This window comes from Ochotona curzoniae, unplaced genomic scaffold (genome assembly GCF_017591425.1).
Source record: "Ochotona curzoniae isolate NIBS_2020 unplaced genomic scaffold, NIBS_Ocur_1.0 contig_43, whole genome shotgun sequence".
NCBI classification, from domain to species: domain Eukaryota; kingdom Metazoa; phylum Chordata; class Mammalia; order Lagomorpha; family Ochotonidae; genus Ochotona; species Ochotona curzoniae.
The window spans coordinates 28,338,671-28,360,436 of NW_024466218.1; the positions used below are offsets into that span (position 1 = coordinate 28,338,671).

A 21,766-nucleotide genomic window follows, 5' to 3' on the forward strand; every position below is an offset into this window, starting at 1 on the left:
TTTCTAGCTTTTCCTTCCCTTCAGTTTGCTTTTAAAGATTTATTTATATACATATAAATAAGGCAGATTTTACACACACACACACACACACACACACACACACACACACACACAGAGGGTCTACTATTCGCTTGTTCCCTCCCCAAATGACTGCAATGCCTGGAGCTGAGCTGATCCGAAGCTGGGAACCAGGAGCTTCTGGACCTCCCAAATGAATTCAAGGGCACAAGGCCATCCTCTCTGCTTTCCCAGGCTCTAAGCAGGGAGCCGGGTCAGACGTAGAACAGCTGGAACATGAACTGATGCCTCTATGGGATGCTGGTGCCCCAAGTGCAGGCCCCAACCCTGCAGAGGTTGTTAGAGAGTTATCGTGGGCCACAGACACATGTAAACGTAAGACTAGAAGAGAGATGCAGGGGTCAGCCTGTCGTCTTGGTGCCCAGGGCATGAGCAGCTGTTCTGCTGGTCTGAGGTTGCTGCTCTGCCAGCTGTTTGGATTGGCATGGGCAACAGCAACAGAACCAATGATGCTCTAGCTCTCTCAGAGTCAGAGATCACCAGCTTCCCTAGCAGCCAGCCTCTGCACTGGCACTGGGACAGTAAGAAACTGCCATGGGTTCCAGCCTGCCTCTGGACCCGTCTTGTCTTAGACGTCCCAGTCCCTGTCGCTGTTTCCACTCACATCCATCTTCCCTCCTGGTTGGCACTTACTCCCAGCAATGGGGTGTGTGTGTGTGTGAGAGAGAGAGAGCTTTAAAAAAGTCCGTATTTTAGTTCTTATTTGGAAGGCAAGGAGACACACAGAGAGACGGGTGTAGCGTGATCTTGCATTTCCTGGGTCTTCCCCTGCCCCGTTATGGCCGCAGCTCAAGTTGGCAGGCCTGAAGACACAGGAGCCTTGTCTGAGTCAGCCACAGGGCAGGTGCAGGGACCCACTGCTGGAGTCATTATCTGGCACTTCCCAGAGCGCTCCATGCAGGAAGCTGGAGCTGGGAGCAGAGCCGGCACCTGCTGCCAGGTACTCTCATGTGGGGTGTCCCGGGTGCTGTGCCCGACGCCTACCCCCGTCAGCCACGTGGCCCATAAGCAGCCAGAGAGGAAGGGCTTCGGCAGCAGGAGAGCCGTGACTGCACAGGGCCCTTGTGGTGAGTGATCAGAGTCCCATTCCCACTCGTGGGGCTGTCATTTCTGCATATCCAAGAATTTCAGGTTGTATTTCTGTGTTTTGCAAGTTTAAAAATCCAGTGTATTTTCTTAAAAAAAAAAATAAGGGTAATCAAGAACAGTCAGCTCCCTACACAAGCAATTATTTTTACATTTTTACATTTAAATTTTTTTCCTTATCATTTTTGCCTAAGTACATATAAGAAACACATGTTTCTAAGTAAATGTCAGGTTTGGGAAAACTGAGTAGAACCAATATACCTAAAAAAAAAATTTCAAAACAAAAACAAATACCCAATACAATCAACCACAAGGTGACATTGCAGCATTTTAGTGTAAGAACTGCCAGCTTTCCAATATTTTCTAGATTTTTTTTTAACATAATTGAAAGATGTATGTTTTGGATTGTGTGGCTATCTTTGGAGATAGGTATTTTGAGCAGTTAAAAAATGTAAGTTTATATATATGAGCATAGTTCTTAACGATATTTTCATGCAATATATTTGCATTTTGGGAAGTGCTAAAACCACCACCAAAATACGAAATAAAGGTAAATAGAATTGTAATTTAAAAAGTATCTGAAGACCTTAGAGAGCAGTTACCGTGGGTGTCCAGTAGATGGCGCGAAGCACCACGTTAGCAGTCACCCGGCAAACAAATCCTACTGAGTGGATTTCGGGTTCGGGAAGATCTTACTGATTTCTTAGATAATGTATTTTTTTTTTTCAATTGTCACACACTTCACTGTTTTACATGACAGAGTCTCCACTCTGAAAAAGCACTACGTATTTTCAAATGGCTTTTAATCACACTGTAATTGTAGACATTTTGTAACTAAAATTATGCTTAGAGGTAATTATTTTATGTGCAGAAGGAAAACGGATATGTTTGTAGACTTTGAAATAGTCTTTGAACCATAAAAGTAAAACATGCCCTGTGGTCTCTGTGGATGGGACTTTCTTGCCAGTTGAAACTTTTCATTTTTGGTACCATTTGCACAAAGTCAGAATTCAGGCAGTACTGTGTGAAAGGCTGTGCGTGCTACATCGATGGAAAGACAAAACAGTGACTTCACAGATGACAGTCCTTAGCAGTGCAGAGTGGGAAGTTGTGAGTAGGTCTCTGACAAGTGAGTGGAGGCGGTCTCATTACTTCAGTTAATGTTTCAGCCCACTGCAGAACTCTGCTGGGAGCCGGCAGCCCCTGCCGGTGTGAGTCGGAGCCGGTAGCCCCTGCCGGTGTGAGTCGGAGCCGGCAGCCCCTGCTGGTCTGAGTCCCAGGGGCTCCGTTTGGGATCCGGCTCCCTGCTGATGCCCTTGCAGAAGCAGCAGCCTGCCGCCCACGTGGGAGACCGAGAAGAAGCTGCTTGCTTTCGCCCTGTCCAGCCACTGCAGGCACCTGGGCAAGGAACCAGCCACCGGAAGAGCTCTCTCTCTTTTCCTCCCCCGATGTCGGTTACGCTGCCTTCCAAATAAATAAATATTTAAAAAAGAGAAACATTTCAGCATGGAAAGGGCAAGATAATCAACATTTCTCAGTTCTCTTCCTTCCTTCTTCCTTCTCTCTCTTTCTCTCCCCTTCCCTCCCTCCCTATTCTTTTACAAATTTGGGAAATATTTTGGGGTGTGCTAATATCGTTACAAAGTGCTATTTTGAGCATCTTGAGAAATTTGTGATTTAGAATGTGAGCATAGTTCTTAGCTCTGAACACCAAGAATATGTCTGCATTTGAGGGAAGGTAAAATTGACAAAATGATAAATCATTTTGTCCTTACGTGTGGTCATTTGAGTTTTATATCTGCTAGAATGTATATATTTTTTTGACAAGAAGTTGGTCTTCAGACAGGGGCACACCCCTGCGTGGCTAAGTGTTCTAATGGAAGACGGGGACAGGCGAGCCGGAACCAGAGTTTATTGGCAGCTTGTTTCTTACCATGTGCTTTCATCTACGACACAGGGGTATTCGCTTTGGTATAAAACATAAATTTCCAGAAAACGGGAACTTTATTTTTTTAAGCCAAGCATGTAAACTTAAAAAAAAATCTATTTCATTCAAAAATTCCTTAGGCATGTTCCTACTTTGAGGTTATAAAGATATACTACACATTTAAAAATATCTTATTGCTCAGACTTGATTTTAAATAAAATATTCCTGCAGAGAGACTGTAATTCATGGCTGCCTGCAGTTTAATACCTGGGGGATCTGAACTTGGTTAATTGGCCTGGCATGGAGATGGATGTCAGGCTATGATGTCAGGCTGTGATGTCAGGCTGTGATGTCAGGCTATGATGTCAGGCTATGATGTCAGGCTGTGATGTCAGGCTATGATGTCAGGCTGTGATGTCAGGCTATGATGTCAGGCTATGATGTCAGGCTATGATGTCGGGCTATGATGTCAGGCTGTGATGTCAGGCTGTGATGTCAGGCTGTGATGTCGGGCTATGATGTCGGGCTATGATGTCAGGCTATGATGTCAGGCTGTGATGTCAGGCTGTGATGTCAGGATATGATGTCAGGCTGTGATGTCAGGCTGTGATGTCAGGATGTCTGTATCTGTGTACGGGGGTGTACCTGCTGATTACTGGCTCCTTGACTTTCTGCTGCTTATTCAGCAGTGGCATTCTGATGACAATCTAAGTCCAGTTTCTTTGATTGCTAGAAGAATGTGCTGGGTCGGTTGAAGACCAGTGCTCTAAAAACCCTGATAAAGGTGTGGCCTTCATGACTGTAAGTGAATGGGAAGGCCGTCAATCCATGGAAGAGTGAGAGTCCAGTGGCGGACCTGGGAGGCTGACAGCACGCAGAGCTGGGGGCTCTTTCTGGAGAAACCACTTCACCATGCTCTGTCTTATTTCTTTCACATCCCTCCCTTTAACTTCAGCGCTGTCACCTGCAGCCCGAGGCTGTCTGAACAGTGCTGGATGACAAGCTCTCAGCCTCTCAGCTGGACCACTGGAAGAAGCTACTAGAGTCCTTGCTTGCAAGACCCATTTCAAAGCAAAGATATCTAGTGCTGTAAGCTCTAGATGGTTACTGGCATGGCTGCAGATAGCTGAATCCTGGCCCTGCATGATAGCCAAGTAGCTGAATTCTCACCTTGTATGCACAGACATCCTGTATGGCGACCTGTTCATGTTCTGGATACTGCATTTCCCTTCCAGCTCCCTGCTTGTGGCCTGGGAGAGCAGTGGAGGCTGGTCCAAAGCCTTGGGACCCTGCACCCCTGTGGAAGACCCAGGGTAGGCTTCAGTTGAGCTCAGCTCACACCAATGAGGCTACTTGGGGAGTGAACCAGCAGACAAAAGATCTTTCTGTTTCTCCTTTTCTCTGTAGATCTGTCTTTCCAATAAGAATAAAATAAAAAAAATCTTTATACCAGATAGCTGAACCCTACAATTTAACTTTCTAATTAAAATCCTAGATTCTCCAAGGACTAGTCATAGTGGCCTGTTTTCTCCCATGAAATGGAAATGCTCTTCTTATAAGGAGAGATTTCAAAATGTTCATGGGCTATACATATGAAAACAGCTACATATATGTTTTAATATTCTATGTCAAAAGAAGCTCATAATTTAATTTGATTTCCCTGTGAAGGTTTTGAAATCCCTTTGAGTATAGGAGATTGGGAGGAATAGATGGGAAGACTTAGTTAGCACTGTGCCTAGTTTATTGCCTAGGGAAACTTGTTACTGTAAATATTGTTTCTGACTTTGCTTAATGTTTTGACATTTCTCAAGTGCTCATTGTTTCTTACGGAACAAGGTCTTTCAAGCTTTTCATAAACTTTTAAAAAGTTTCATATTCTGCAATATAGAGACTTCCTTTCATACTTCTATCCCCTCTTTCTAATCCCATGCCTCTTTCTCTACAGCTGAAATATAAATTATTGAGTGTATTCTTCCTTAATCTTCTATCCCCTGTGCACATTTTTTATGCATTCTTTCAAGTAAAGCAGTTTCTCAGAGCAAGATTCCCAGCTCAACATCATCACCACCACCTAGGAACTTCTTATAAAAATGCATTCTGGGGCCTCATTGAATACTTACTGATGCTCTGGGTGAGGGGTCACGGGACTAGATGGTGTAATGGTCTCTTCCCTGAGAAGTGCTGCTTTAAAGCTTGGAGCCCTGGCACTGGGGAGCCCTGGCACTGGGGAGCCCTGGCATTGGGGAGTCCTGGCACTGGGGAGCCCTGGCATTGGGGAGCCCTGGCACTGGGGAGCCCTGGCACTGGGGAGCCCTGGCACTGGGGAGTCCTGGCACTGGGGAGCCCTGGCACTGGGGAGTCCTGGCACTGGGGAGCCCTGGCATTGGGGAGCCCTGGCATTGGGGAGCCCTGGCACTGGGGAGCCCTGGCACTGGGGAGTCCTAGCACTGGGGAGTCCACTCGGCAGTGCATTCTCTCCAAGGAAGTAGCCTTGCTAGAAAATGAAATGATTTCCCTAAGATGTGGGTCACAAGCCGTGGGCACTTAGAAGGATCAAAGATAAATGTCTGACATGGCTTGGTTCTTATTGGATAGAAACAAACTGCCTGTGGAATCCAATGTAAAAAGTGCTTTCTAAGTGAGAGGAAGCGTATTTTTGTCAGTGTTTGTTTCTGCTGCTTTCTAATGATTGCTTTCATGGATCTTAGCTGATAGGTTTCTCCTTCATGTATTTTAACTTATCCAGTCACATCACCTCTGAAAGAATGTTTTTTTTCCTTCTATTGTAAATTGAGAGTTGATGGTCAACCCATCACTGGGACGAGTTTAGAAATTATCTCATTTTTGTATTGATTTTAGAGTTTTACAGCCAGAATACAATCTTCTTTTTCAGATTTTCAAGCACTTAAGAAAGATGCCCATGACAACAAGCGATTGAACTAGTGCAAATAGGAAAAAATGAGCAATAATGCTTCACTCATCTACAAGTTGGTAAAAATCAGACTGCCTTTTCAAGTCTGATACTTCTGTAACCAAATTCATTTATGCTATCAGGAATGTGACATATCATTTTATTTCATTTATTTAAAACATTTTATTTATTATTTTTATTGGAGAGTCAGATTTACAGAGAGAAGGAGAGGCAGAAAGATCTTCTGTCCACTGGTTCATTCCACAAGTGGCCACTGGAGCCAGAGCTGAGCTGGTCCAAAACCAGGAGCCAGGAACTTCTCCTGGGTCTCTCTCACGGGTGCAAGGGCCTAAGGCTTTGGGCTGTCCTGCACTGCTTTCCCAGGCTGCTAGCAGGGAGCTGGATGGGAAGTAGAACAGCTGGGACACAAACCAATGCCCATATGGGATCCTGGCACATGCAAGACAAGGATTTAACCTTAGGCTATCATGTCAGGCCTGAACATGCCATTTTATATTTAGGTTTTGAGTAATTAACTCAAACTAATTAACTAATTGCCATTTGTTGTCTCCAAAGGAAAAAATTCGACCCCAATTTTAATATCAAGCTTAAAGAGGAAAAGCGAGGAGAATAGAAAAGGAGAGTAGGAATTCTTCAGGGGCTGCGGAGAATCCTCATTTTTTACACTGATCTTCAGGGTGAATGGAAGTGAAAGGCAGGAGTTTTGATGAATGCCAGCCATCCCGTGGCTGCGATGTGTGTGTTGAGCCTTCTGCTCTACATTGCTGCATGGTGCCCTAGGATTTTGAGACGCTCTGTAGGAAAGCCTGGGTCCGGGCTGCCTACTGGGGTTGGCTCCGCCATCTCCCATTCCAATCTCCTTCCCTTGTTCTCCTCCTGTTTCAGACACTGGAAAGCTAAAGTCCTGATCCAGACTTTCCTGTCACCAGAGTGATCATGTGACACGGCTGACTGGGCAAGGATAAGCCGCAGCTTCGGGGCTTCAGAGCAGGCTGTGCTCTCGGATACAGGCATCTCTTTCTGCCGATTTAGTTCCTCATCTCTTGCTGTTGAAATGGGCTCTACTGTAGTTGCTTCACGAGCCATATGTGACCATGAATGAGAGAGCAGGTGGCCAGGAGGCTCGAAGAAGGCAGCCAAAGGTTGCTATTAGAGCACAGTTGAACTTCTTGTTCTGTTTCCTAGTGGAATTACTCTTGATATTCTGGGCATCATTTCATTTGGAGGAACCCTCAAATTGTGGGATATTTATCATATCGGGCCTCTGCTCATTAAATTTCTGTGGTGCCCACCTGTTATTTTGAGAAACAGAAATACACTCTCACATTTCAAATGCCACCTGGGACGGAGGCCATATGGCCGATGAAGCTGCCTTCTTCGGGGATTTGCCCGTGATAGTGTTTGGTTTAATGGTTTACACTCAGTGGCATGCTGTAAAGGTAAGTGTCTGAAGAAAAGTTCTGATAAAACTTTGTAAATTTCTCCATTGTAAATGATGCAAACGTAGCAGTTCAGTGGCATCCATGGTTTAATCACTAGCTTGCCAGGCTGATAAATTTTAACAATGACATCTTCCAAGATGATGGAACTAGCTTCAGTTACATCCTCCATGCTTTAAGGAAATTAGGGACCGTCTAGTACTTCCTGTTTTTTGGAAGAGGCAACGCCAAGGCTGGTTTACTCTCCAGAGTGTGTATTTTTCCATAACCCTCCAATCCGTGGCTAGACAACGCACCTGTTCATTTGACTGGAAGCCTAAGGCGCTCAGCAACTCTGCGGCAATGATGAGGATGAGGGAAGTGAGGCATGCCACAGATGATTATTTTTCAAAACTTTTTATTAAGCTACAGCACGCATATCAAGAACTGCATATCAGTATACAGATACATGAAGTTTTTGTCACCTGATCACACTCATAGTCACGCCTAAATCAGGAACGGAGCATCAGGGGTAGCACAGCTCCTCAATGTTTCTGTCTTGCTATTTTTTAAAATCATGTGAAGTAAGAGCACGATGTGCTTGACATGGTATGAATCAGTGATGCATTCTTGATACATATATAGCAGATGCTGTGACATCTGCACAGCTGTGTAACCTGTGTGTTACACAGCACAGTGAGAGAGCAGGGACCCTTGTATTTCACTGAGTGTAAGGACCTCAGGCTGTGCACATTTCTTCCAGGGTCTTTGTCAAGAAGAAGGTCCACGTGGTATGTGCAGGTTATCTAGGTCAACATAGAAGCTTTTATATTCAAAACATACAATGATTGTTTGATATGTCCTAGGACCCTAAGTCTTAGAGGGGAAGAGAGGTGTCTTGTTCTCAGGGCTCACATTACTGCATACACCTGGGTGTGGTTGCTAACTGAAGCCAGGACTGGACGGGGAAGTGGCCCTTTGGGGTGACTGACAGTCCCGTGAGGTGCCACAGCCTCTGGCCAGAAGAGTGCCAGTTCTTCTTCGACGGTGTCTGGATGCCTGCACTAGTGCCAGCTCTGTGGAATGTGCTGTGTCCCTTCTGTGTGTGGTGAGACCACCTGTTGCTTTTTGATTTCAGTGGCTTTCAGTTAGCTAGACCTGTCCGTTTCGCCCTCTCAGCTCTCCGTGCCCCCCACACCCAGCAAGTCAACACTACTGTGCTTGCATCTAACATGTTCAACCGTAGGCCTAGGGAGGTAATTTAACAGTAGTGTGAGAACTGCCTATAGATGTCTTCCTGGTATGGCTGGTGTAGCTTGGTATGGCATCGTGGGTATAGTTGGGCAAAGTTTTCTCAGGTTCTGTATAGCTCTCCTGTCAAATCCAGTACTGGAAATTTGATTCCCAGGATTTAAGTAATAATGTATTTCATATAGATGAAACCAGCAGGGCCAGGCCTTTTATACCCACCGTGCTGCACTGCTTCTCTGCAGAAGGCAGGTGAGTTGCCAGTTTGGGCTTCAAGAAGAAAGCCTAGGTCATATTCCAGCAGATTTTAGAAATCGCTGTTCCAAGTTCAGCCATGCACTAGAACTCCAGAGGAAAGAGACTGTCCCTTGCTGTCAGCGTTCTAGCCTTTTTTAGAAGGAGTTATCCTGAAAGCCTGGGTCGTCTTCAGCAGTGTCGCCCCCTCATTGCAATTTGGTCAGCTAACTTGGAGACAGGTGACTCGTTTCTAAGCAGCTCTCAAGGACTGCCAGCAGCTCTGGGATCAGGCGAATACTCTTGGTGGGACCTTCTAGGCCCCCGTGTCACTGCATCATCTGTTTCCATGGATCCCAGTCTAGACCATGGGTCTGTGGAAGACATTTACATTTTCAGTTATTGGTGTAGCACCCCTGGTGTTGATCCTAATCCTATCGTGTAACACTGACTTGAGTGACTGGGGGAGGATCGCCCTGTGATTTCGGATGAGAGTACTTTTGTAAGCCATAATCTCGTGAACTTCCTAAGGCGTTAAGTACTCAAAGTGTTTACAAGTATAGATGAAGAAGATATTTGTGGACGAATGAGTGTCTTGTCATCTTTAAGTGATTCTGAACAAACGAACAAGGCTGGATCTGTCCACTAGGGGGCGCGCTTAATCTAATCGCGATTCATTTCACACCCCTGTGGGAGCCTGATGCTGCAGGGGTCATTTCGGCTGTAGAAGGCCACAGCCAGGATTTAAACTGTCCAATGCATCAGGAACCTCCGGATCTTCCCCAGGTCTCCTGTTCCTGAGCCAAAGGTACAGGTGAAAACGTGTTTTCTTCTTGTCTTTGGTTGATGACCAAAACCCAAATGACACCTTCTTTGTCATATGGAGAAGTTAGGAAAAAATTTAAAACACACATCAGTTTAATAAAATTCAGATCAGCCAGATATCTAAAGAAACTTGAAGCTAAACAAATGCTGATGCTGCAGTATTCCTTCATTCATGTTGCAGCCATGTAAGTATTACTCACTGTGGTAAAATGTCCAGAATTACAGTTTCATAATTTAATATGGTATCTTTGTGATACTAAGAGAATTTTAATTTTGGGAAATCATTCATGTAGAAGTGTAAGATGAAAATGAAAGGGAAGGAGGGTGTATAAAGGATGCAAGAGATAAGAAAGGGGCACGTATCAGCGAGCTTCAACCCAAGCTGGAAGGGGTGGAATTGCCCGGGATTCGTCAAGGGAGATCTGAAGTGCGCCAGAGTTAAATATGACCTTAGTTGAGTTAAGGATGAAGGAAGAATTCTATCCTTGCGCTGGTTTGTTTACTTTGGGCTAAATAGACATGTTTCAGAATTGCCATCTTTGTGTGAGAAATGCTTAAGGTTTATATGACAAGTAGATAAAGCCTGCACCTGCTAGCCTGTTATTTACAATAAATCTGTGTTTAACCATTTATTAAATGAAAGCAGTGGCTTCAGACCAACATTCACACTCCTCGGAGCAGACATTTCTCCTCGGTTAAGGCACACGCACCCTGTGAAGGCAGCTCTTGAATCCTGCGACCTGCCAATGCTGACCCTGGGCACCTGCTACTCACCTACCTCAACTGTGGTTTTTCAATCCCAGGCTAAGCCCTGACTCAGCCCAAGCTGTGTGTACATTTCCCAAGTGAACTAGAGGATGGGAGCTCTGTTTCTCTTTGTCTACCACATAAATAAACTAGAAAAATTAAATCCTTACAATAATTTGTTTTGGAAGTGTCTCCTTAATTTAGGATGTCAAGGCATACTAAGGTCTACATTTAAAAAACTCTCATGCTGGGCTCAGTGGGTTAGCCTAATGGCTGAAGTCCTCGCCCTGCAAATGCCGGGATCTCATATGGGTGCCTGTTTGTGTCCTGGCTGCCCCACTTCCCATTCCAGCTCCCTGCCTGTGGCCTGGGAAAGCAGTTGAGGACAGCTCAAAGCCTTGGGACCCTGCACCCATGTGGGAGACCAGGAAGAGGCTCCAGGTTCCTGGCTTCAGATCAGCACAGCTCCAGCCGTTGCGCTCACTTGGGGAGTGAATCATCGGACGGGAAGATCTTCCTCTCTGTCTCTCCTCCTCTCTGTATATCTGCTTTTCCAATAAAAAAAAAGAATAATAAAAATAAAATAAAACAAAGCTCTCATCCTGTAGGGATGCCTGTGGGCAGTTAGTCAGACTCTCAGACGTGCAGGAGGGCAGCGTAACAAGTGGAGGGTCTTCGCTCTTGTCGCTGCTGGGCTTCCGGCTTCGTGGGTCACTGTGGACTCGGGACAGTCACTTTACCTGCAAGCTTCAAGGTTCTCATTGACCAAATGGAAGCGTCTGCCATACCAAATGAGGGTAATGAAAGTTACTAAGCAAATTGTAAACCATTTATCCCATGAGACCATGGTATTTGATAGCCAGAATATGGGATGCGACTCCTCCTCTTGCTGCGGTTTCTCAGGCTGTGATTGCTCTGGTGACCTTGACCGTGTTGGGGAATGATTTCCGGTGCTTTGTAGATGTACTCAGGGTGGAATGACGCTAGACTTGTCTACCCACAGCTAGCCTGGGATTTTATGTGCCTCGAGGGGGAGACTACACAAGGAAAGGGCTGTTTGTGTAAAATGGCAAGGTATAACTTAAAAAATCCATTCACAGTTTTATCTTTTGTCATACACACCTTCCATGAAAATGTTGAGGAGTCCTCACGTTGCCATGCCCATCGGCCCGAGGTGGGCTGTGGTGGGTCTCTCTGACGTCATGATCTGTTTGCAATCTCCTTGGCTCCGTCTGTGGTTTAACTGACAAACAGTACTTGTACGTATTAACAGAGTGCTCTGATTCAAACAGGCTAGTTCCCATGCCCACCTCCTTTCTGTGATGAGGCAGTTGCGAGGGGCTTGCTTGGCGATTTTGTGACATGGAGCGCCTCAGTGATGGTCACCATGCTGGACAGTCCTGCTGACACACTCCTTGTCCTCATAGACAGGGATTCCCTGTGCCCCCCCGGCCTCTGGTTACTGTCACACTCGCTCTGAGCCGGACTGCGTGCTTTCGGGATGATCCGTGCGCTGTTGTAGCTGTTTCACTCAGTGTAATGCCCTTCAGCTTCGTTCACGTCGCTGCAAGTGACAGAGCTTCCCTCTTTTCCAAGGCTGCCCAGTGTTCGGTCTGTCCATCTGTATCAAATTTTATTTGTCTATTCCTTTGATATATACATAGAAGTGGAATTACTGGTCACACGCTGGTTCTGTTTTTAGTTTTGTGAGGGCCTTTCTTGCTGTTTTCCAGCTTACATTCTGGCTGCTTCCTCCCCAGCACTTGGTATTTTTCATGTTTTTGATAGTAACCTGTCAGGTGTGAGCTAATAGGTCACGTGGCTTGACCTGTGCCTCCTAGTGTTCTTTGGGCTGAGGCTGTTTTTCATATACTGATTGGTCATTCATAATATGTTTCTTTTGAGAAATGTCTACTCAGGCCCTCCACCCATAAATTAATAGGGTTGTTTGTTTTCTCGTATTTGGCTGAGTTTCTATATTTAGGACAACAAACCCTATCAGATGCCTGACTTGCAAATATTTTCTCCCCGGTGAGGATGGAAACTAATTAAAATGCTCTCTTATGCACAAAGGGAGGGGAGGGGAGGAACACACCAGAGATTCGTCTGTGGAGTGAAGCTCAAACCTGATGGCAGCGCAGCCAGGCCCGTGTGTGCATCTGAGTCCATGGCCGCTTTTGTGCACAGCCGATCGTGGCTCACAGAGCTTTAACTATTTATAACTTGACTCTTTACAAAACTGCTTTGGGCAGCTGTTTTCAGAACATCAGTCTGAGAAGGTACCTGACAAACAGATTTTCATTTTTGTGTCTTTCTCATCATACGAGAGAAATCTGCGTGCAGAAAAACACATGAAAACACGCATTGCAGACCAAGTCTTCCCTCAAGCACGTTTTGTGCTGGCGTGATTGCGCCCCTTTGAGGGGCATCAGCGAAAGCATAGCCCACTTCCCTGTTCCTAAGAGAGTAGAGCTTCTGGTTTTCTAGACTTGGTAGAAAACAAAGGAAAATTAAGAAAAGGGGGATGGGCTAAGTCCTCTGACCCGGTTGTTCTGTGGCTGATGATAGAACATGCACATGCTTGCTTGGGGATGGAGAGTGGCTTCCACAGTTTATTGGCTCATTCAGCAGGAAGGAAGGAATGCCTGCTGGGTCCTGGGTCCTGCAGGTGCACAGGTACATAAAATGCATTCTTGGCTTTCAGTCTGTCAGCAGTGGTAGGTGGGGAACAATTATGGAGCTAACTGGCTTCTTTGTGCTAAATGTAAAGCAGCTATTTGAGTACAGCAGAGATTGGGGCAAGGCTGCTTCTCAGAAGGGAAAGGAACAGATGGTTTGTTTCTTAAATTATGCACCTGTTTGTAACACACCAGGTTACATAACAGCACCAACATCCATTGGTTACAAAAAGCTTTACTTGTAAATCTGAAGCTCAAATGTAGCATTGAGTATAAAATCCATGTTTGATATCTTTTTTCACAAGTAGCATCAAGTGTAATAATCATGGTTTATTTCATTTGAAGGGCACAGTTGGGGGGGGGCAGACAGAGAAAGAGAAAGAAAGAGAGGGAGATAGAGAATGAATCTTACTGACTCATTGTTTCATTGTTTGAATGGTCACAATAGCTGGCTGGTCCAGGCCATAAGACAGGGTCCTAGGTCCCCCATGAGTGGCGATGGCCTGAGCACCCAGGCCGTCTTCTGCTTCCCTAGCTGTCTTATCAGGGAGCTGGATTGGAAGTGGACCTCCCAGAATAGAATCAGCATTTATATTGGATGCAAATGTCAAGTGACACTTTAGCCCACTGTGCCACAACTCCAGTCTGGGAAATCTTGTTTAATTTGATCATTTCTCCTGCACCTTGCTGTTATCCAGCGAGATGATATCCAGTGGAATTGAGCTCCAGGTTCAACTGGGAACCGCTGGGTACTCAGGGGACTCATCTGGGATTCAGCTTGGTCAAAGGCAATAAGGGTGCAATGATTTGGTCATGAGTTGAATCCTGAACTCATGATGGACTTCCATCCTCAACATCATAAATTAATGCAAACTTAACCCATTGATCATGCCCAGGAGGTGGGCCTGTGGGGTCCTTACGTCACTGGAGCACTGCTCTCAAAAGGTTGTTCTTGCAAGAGGGTTGGTTGAAAAGGCCGAGTGGGGCCAAATCTGCCCTTGCCTGGCTCACTGCCAGGTCCTCCACACACACCCTGCTCCTGTCATCCACTGCCTTCACTTGAGAAGCCAATGAGACCATACCATCGTGGACTTGAACTTTGAAAACCATGAGCTAAATGAACCTTTTCTCTTTGTTTGGTCTTTGACATCCTATTTGGTTATGTTCATGAAAATGCATGGCACGCCTGGAAGCTCTGTTTGTATCAAACTCAAGGCTTTAAAGGGGAGTTATTTGTGATTGGTTTCTTTTAATGACATGTTTCTTAGGTTTCAACCCATTGAGCTGGCACATTTTTCCAGACTGGCTTATTTTCCTAGAATAAGGGTTGAGTAATGTCCAGATGGTAGCCCTCTGATGTTGCCGCATCCTAGAGTTACTCGTGGGGGTTGAGATTAAGCATTCTAATGTGCAGCTTACTCTCCAGACCAATGACACTGGAGTGTCTGGGGGCGGCAGCCAGACAGCAGGGGTGTCAAAACTCCTCATTATTCCAGTGTGCAGCCATGCTTGAAATGACGGCTCTCATGCTTCGGCTTGCTTCACGGTGACCCACTGAGCTTTGGAAGCCTCACTTGCTGGGCTCTGGTCCCAGAGTTTGTGATTCAGTACCTCTGGAGCAGCTGGAGAATTTGCATCCTAGCAGGTTCCCAGGTGATTCGAGGTTGCCTTGGTCTGAGGACAGCACTTTGAAAGCAATGGAAAGAAATGGCTGCTGGGAACAATGGGACTCCTCATTTTGTCAGTGTTCATTCGCCTTGCTTTGTGGACAGAGTAGGGCTGCCAGCCTGGAGGTGCTGCAGTGTTCACTGTATCCCTTTAAGAATCCTCTCAGAAGGATGGGTAGCATGGCTTTGTGTTCTTCTAAGTTTCATCTAGGAGAATATGCATTTTCCAGCATTTCTCTTTCCTTTCTCCCTGTCTCTGTCTGGAAAGTCTTGGAATGAAATGCGTCTGAAGGACTTGGATACATTCAGGGTGCTTTTAAGTCTGCAGGAAACTTGACATTTGAAAGTACAGATTTTATATTAAAAAGCACTTAGATGACAAAGTATTTCTGATGAAACAGCTCTGTGGCTAAATAGAAAAAAACCCCAATAGCTGATAGGACAAAGATTCGTTTCATAACCGATGATCATGAGTTGGAAAGTGATGTCAAGTAGAACATGAATAATTAATGGATTTGAACTGTGTGTATTGGCATCAGCCCCGAGGATCCTGCTCAGCCTCGTGGCCTTCCTCGTTCACGAGGCAGTCTCATCTCACCCCAGGCTGACTCCCACTTCAGCCCACCTCTGGGGTAGACGCCCAGATGCTTGCACCGAACTTAAGGCCTGAAAGGATATTCAATACTCAACATTATCTTGCTGGTTATGCTTGCTTAGCGTGTTCAACTGAGACACATTACTTAATGAGTGACTTTTCTCTGCTGACCGTTGACTCCCAGGAGCAAGTTGGAACAGGTACATGTTCACTTGCAGGAATTATAGGTTTGGGAGAGTCTGATTCTATCCAGGTGTGGTTGGGAGAAGTGCTGATATCAACCAGGCAGTGCCTGCAGAGGTAACGTGACAAAATCTCAGTGGTGTCCATCGCATTTTCAGTCTTCATCCTAGCCTTTGGGTAGCCTTTTTTCCCATCAATTTCAACAAGAAGTTTTTAGAATGACCTTTAGACCCACGGTGACTTTCAGAGGAAGTTACCGGATGATCCACGCACTTGTGCTCCCCGCCCCCGCCATTCTGCACTGTCTTTTTCGTTATCAACACGTCCCTCCACAGCTTAAGGTTTCTCAGAAGCTGTGAGTCTGTGTGGACACGTTGTCGTCATCTCATTGTCCGAAGCTGACACTGGAGTTCCCCCCAGTGTGATGCAGTCTATGGGTTGGACAGGCATAGCCACTGTTAGAGTATTGTGCAGGGTAGTTCCCTGACTTCAATACCCTTTCAGTGCCCTCTGCCTCTGCACTCCTCGCACCACCCATGGCAACCGCTGATCTTTTTGTTCTTTCCACAGCTTTGCTTTGTTTACAGAGCATCATGTAGTTGCAGTCTGGTAAAGTGTGTGCATTCAAATCTCCTGTGTCTTTTTATTGCTGGATAGCTCAGTTTTTATACCGAATAGTTTTGCATTGTCTAAATGTACTTTCCTTTGATGTTTACAAATCCCTTCCTGTGGTTAGTTTATCCACTTCACTCTATTCAATCTGAGAATACTTCAGATCCTTGTTGGGACAGGTGATGCTTTCATGGGTGAGAGTTTAGAAGTGGAGCCGAAGTAGTGGAGGTGGGCCTACCTTGAGGAGGAAACGGGAGGCCTCATGCCCTTGGAGTTAGCCTTGGCAGCCCTGTGGCCCCGCAGGGGTGGGGCTTCACTGTGTGAGCAGAAACAGTATAAACCTAAGAGAGTACCCGTGGGGTCAAGTGCTTTGTTGGTGGGGGCAAGTGGGCTTTCCTCTGAGCATAAGCTCCGAGGGAAAGGGAACCTTGTGTGTTTGCTTTTCCTGGGGAATGTGATACTCCTTGCTGTCTAACCCCTGAGGTAGGTACTTCTTCCATTTCTGTGTCTTAAAAAATTGTTAAGTATGAGCTACCTGGATACTCAGAGCAGCCTTTAAATAAGTTGGTAAAATATTTGAATTTTGAATACTTTTCCTCAGGTATTTTCTTCAAATATGTAAATCTGGGGAGTTTTAGAAAAGGTTTACAGAAGCTATAGACTTACAGGGGCTGTTCCATGTGCATAATGCGGTGGAGTGATGGGCTGTTAGGCGGTATTGCTTTTCTGGGCTCACAGTGGGAAATGCATCTGATATTCATATATTTTCAGACGACTTTACTTTTCCAGCAGTACCCCTCCTTTGCAGAACATTCTCCTGAAATCATGTCATCAAGGGCCCAGCACAATGGCTCAATGGCTAAATCCTCTGCTTGCATTGCAACAATCCCACTTCCCGTCCATCTCCCTGCCTCTGGCCTGGAAAAGCAGTAGAGGATGGTCCAAACCCTTGGGACTCTGCAACCATGTGGGAGATCCAGAAGAAGCTCCTGGCTCCTGGCTTCGGATCAGCTCAGCTCTGGCAGTTGTGGCCACTTGGGGAGTGAACCAGCAGATGGAAAATCTTTCTCTCTGTCTCTACTTCTCTCCATAAGTCTGATCTGCCTTTCCCAATAAAAGTGAAAAATAAATCTTAAAAAATTTTGTAATCAAATATTCCTTGAGAATCTCCCTGGTGGATTTTTAACCTTCATGAAGAATCCACATTGTATTTTAAGTGATTGCTATCATTTAAATTTTTATTCATCAAAAATATTGGAAAGAGAAGCTGAAACGTGTTTTTCCTGATGTTAAGGGAATCCATCGCACTCTAATCCAGACTGAGATGTGTGTTAATATTAGAGAAGCCAGAGTCAGAGAGGTGAGTGTAGACTTGGCAACTTTGTGAGTACCTACCGTGTTCTTGGTGTGACTGCCTGCCCTTCAGATGTGTTTATGAGCGTCCGTAGCAGCAGTGAACTACAGAAGTCTCTGCCTGAGAAACCAGGGTGAGGGCTGTGTTTTTACAGACACCAACAGCACACGCAGTCTAGTCTCTAACATTGAAAAGTAGAGCTGTAGTGAAGTGCTGTGGAAGAGAGCTATCAGGGAGGCGAATGAAAAGGGCTGAGCTGGAGGGCAGGTCCCAGGTTGAAGGAAGAGGCTCAGGGGAAGCAGGTGCCATTGAGCAAGGAGTCCGTCGGCAGAGATTCGAAGGAAGTGGGGGGTGAACTGTGCCAGTGTCGGAGTGGAGTGTTCCAGGTAGAGGAGCTTTGTTGAAAGTGTTCGCCTGGAGTGTTCCAGGAGGGACGGAGAGGTCAGTGTGGCTGGAGAGGGAGTAAGGAAGAAAATATAAAGAAGGAGATGGGAGAGTGGAGGGAGGCATAGAGATGATACAGGGTGGTTTAGATAAAAAAAATCAGTCTATGATACAGCTTTCAATATGAAGTAAACATTGTTCTCCATTTGTAATTTTCTGTCAGAAACACTTACCATCTCACCGTTATAAGGAAAGCCCACGTACCTTAGAGTAATGTGAATGGGGTTTGGATTCATGCAGGAAAGATAGTTGACCTTCTATTAAATAGACATACTCTGAAACCCAACTTTGCAATGGTTAGAATAGAATTGGCAGTACTTTAGAAGAACCTTTTATTAACTCTCATTTAAATAATCCTAAACCTTTTTCTTGCCTAATAAATGTGAATGGCCCATCTAATTTTATGCTATCAGATTCATGTGATGAATGTTTATAGAAGCTTTCCTTGAACCGTTATTAAGTGCTATTTAGCATTTGAGCTTCCAATAAAATTTCACTAAGGCTGAGTTAAATCATTTCAGACTTGTATATCTTATATTTATGTCCATTGATATCTCATTAAGTGTCAGGAAGGATGCAGAGTACGGCCAAGGCCAAATAAATGTTACGGACGTCACTATAGCTGAAATACACATGACCAAATAAATCCGTTGTGATGGGAATATACACAGAATATGTGTCTCACTTGTCTGTCTATTTTATTTTCAAAGACTACTAGTGTTTATCTAAAGACTGTTTTCCTAGTGAAAGCATCTTCAAATTCTATCTTCTGAGGATTTTTTTTGGTGGTGGGGGAGTTGGGGGAAAGGCAGAAGCTCTTTTAATAGAGAAATATAGAGTATATTAACATCTGGAGTCACATTCAGTCGAACCTCAGAGCCTTTGGCTGCCAACTAGCTGCAACCTAGCGCCCATCAGTCAATATTTCCCCAGTCCTTCCTCCCCACTTCGCTCTCAGGCCCTGGCAGCCAGGCAGCCACCACTGGAGACAGTCATACTCCGCATTCCTGGAGAAGTGCTGGGGGCCAAGTATTCACTCAGGGTTTGGGATAGGAAAAAAAGCAAACCACGAGAAGGATGGTTCCCTCTTTGCTTCCTGTTCAGCTTCCTGCCAGTGCCCGTCCTTGGATGTACAGATGACGGCTCAAGGACTTGAATCGCTGTTACCGCGTGGGAGGTGGGCATGGGACTTCAGGCTGCCAGCCTTGGCCGGGCCCAGCTGTCGCTCGCATGGGTGTTTGGGTGGAGCACCAGTGCTTGGAAGACTTCACTCTCCCTTTGTCCCTCTTCCTTTCATATAAGTAAAAATAAAAATTAAGAGTCAGCATTTCAAAAAAGTATGGAAATACCTATTAAGAAACTGTGCTAGGATTGCAAATATTTTTTGCATCAAAATAAATATTAATTTCACTTTCTGTGACTTTATGAAATACTACTGAACACTCTATGTCTTGTTACTAGCTAATTGGATATTCCGGTTTTTTTTTTTTTTTAGATTTTAATTGAGTTGGTTCTTGTGAGCTGAAGACTTCTTCAATGGTTTTAAATAATGATTTTGCAAATTATTTAGCTCTTTTTGGGTAAAGTATATTCTTTCCAGCTTACATCTTTTTAAAAAAGATTTATTTGTTTTTTTTTATTGAAAAGGCAGATCAGATTTATGAAGAGAATGAGAGAGAGAGAGAAAGGTCTTCCATCTGCTGGTTCACTCCCCAAGTGGCCATAACTGCCAGAGCTGAGCTGATCCGAAGCCAGGAGCCAGGAGCTTCTTCTGGATCTCCCACATGGTTGCAGAGTCCCAAGGGTTTGGACCATTCTCTACTGCTTTCCCAGGCCAGAGGCAGGGAGCTGGATGGAAGTGAAACAGCTAGGACACAAACTTGCACCCACATGGGATCCCAGCAGCACTTGCAAGGCAAGGATTTGGCCACTAGGCGATTGTGCTGGGCCCCCAGTTTATATTCTGATAAAAACAGATACTACACTTGATCCTAGCCAAAAGGCCGAGAAACAATGCCCCAGTTTATATTCTAAGCAGAAGCTGGAAGTCAATATATATCATGTGAATGATTTTGTGTGTGAAGTGATATTAGAATAAGATATGTTGGTTCTGGGGGCAAGTTGGGCTGAACTAAGCCATAGCACCCACGAATGTGCACGAGAGCCAGATGGGATATGGCTCTCAGCCACAGCAGAGGCTGGCACATGCAAAAACTAGCACTGGGGACCACCTGACCAGGCCACGGCACCCTCTGGTATTCCAGAGGATTGGATCTGTGGCAGGTTGGCTGGGCTGGGTTGCAGTACCCATCAATTCATGTGAAATATGGGCTGGGGTTGAATGGGCCAACAGCCATATCCACCAGTATGTGCATTGGCTGGCATAGCTGACAGACTGGCCTGACCCTGAACTTGCTGGTGCATACAAGAGTCAAGTCTGAGATCACACCAAGTGAGGGTTCTTGGGGGACTTCCCAACTAGACTGCGCTAGACTCAGACCCCAGCCACAGGGAAAATCACAGGAAGTGTGACCTGACCTTGGGGTGCATGTATGGGGCTGATTCTTCTCCATTGCTGATGCCTGTGCAGTGGCCTGCATGACAGATGCATGAGGGGGATGTGACGGTCTGCTGTCTAGGCCACCAAGGTTTATCAAATGGCTCATCAGAGGATGGAAAGCGGGACAGTTTGGACAATTCTCCTGACCAAGCTTTGCAGCATGTTCCTGGGTCTGTGAGTACATTAAGGTGGATTTTGTCCACCAATAGACCTTGGAAAGATTTTCGCAGCTCTGGAGCAACAAGGCCAACAATTTCTGAAAACGATCTAAGCTACTCAAGTAGCACCCTCAATTCTGTTTGGAAACAGGAGAGAGCTAGAGAAAACACACAAACAAACCCTACAGCAGCGTTTGTCCCACCCACCTTCCTCTGTACTTGGCTCTCCCTACTAATCAGAGGTCCACGTGTGCATACATCCCTCTCAGCTGTATAAACAATATTAAAAAGAAAACAAAAATTTAAAGATTCTAAAAATAGAGGGCCTGGCTTGGAGGCCTAGCGGCTAAGGTCCTTGCCTTGGGTGCGCCAGGATCCCGTATGGGCTCTGGTTCTGGTCCCGGCAGCCCCGCTTCCCATCCAACTCCCTGCTTGTGGCCTGGGAAGGCAGTCAAGGACAACCCAAAGCCTTGGGGCCCTGCACCCACAGGGAGACCTGGAGGAAGTTCCTGGCTCCTGGCTTCAGATTGACGTAGCACTGGCCGTTGCAGTCACGTGGGGAGTGAATCATCAGATAGAAGATCTTCGTCTCTGTCTCTCCTCCTCTCTGTATAACTGACTTTGCAATAAAAATAAATAAATCTTTAAAAAAAAGATTTTAAAAATAGAAGACTAAAATACATTACGTTATCTTTTATCTCCTCAAGTTACAACTAAGAAAAAAATCTGCTATACAGAAGTCTAAATATTTTAAGCTCCCAAGCATTGAAATTTCTGTGAAAGAACCCCTTGAAATAATCATTCCTGATTTTACCTAAAGCCATGGCAACAACTGAGCAAGATATGTCATAATGACAGTATTTGGTGACAGCTTAATTTACCCACAAGCAGATGACTGGTTAGTGATGTCAAATCCATCACTGGAAGCCGAGATTTCCTGAAGACTGAGGAGATGCTGGTGAGGTGGTTTAACAGCTCCGTTAAAATGCTGCGTTGGAACCCTGTGCATAAGATATATTC

General features: G+C 45.4%; 1 pseudogene; it reads right to left on the reverse strand.

Annotated features, from left to right (window-relative positions):
• Window positions 1–19,862: 19,862 nt before the first annotated feature.
• On the reverse strand, window positions 19,863–20,043 carry LOC121159769 (annotated as a pseudogene).
• Between the last annotated feature and the right edge of the window lie 1,723 nt (window positions 20,044–21,766).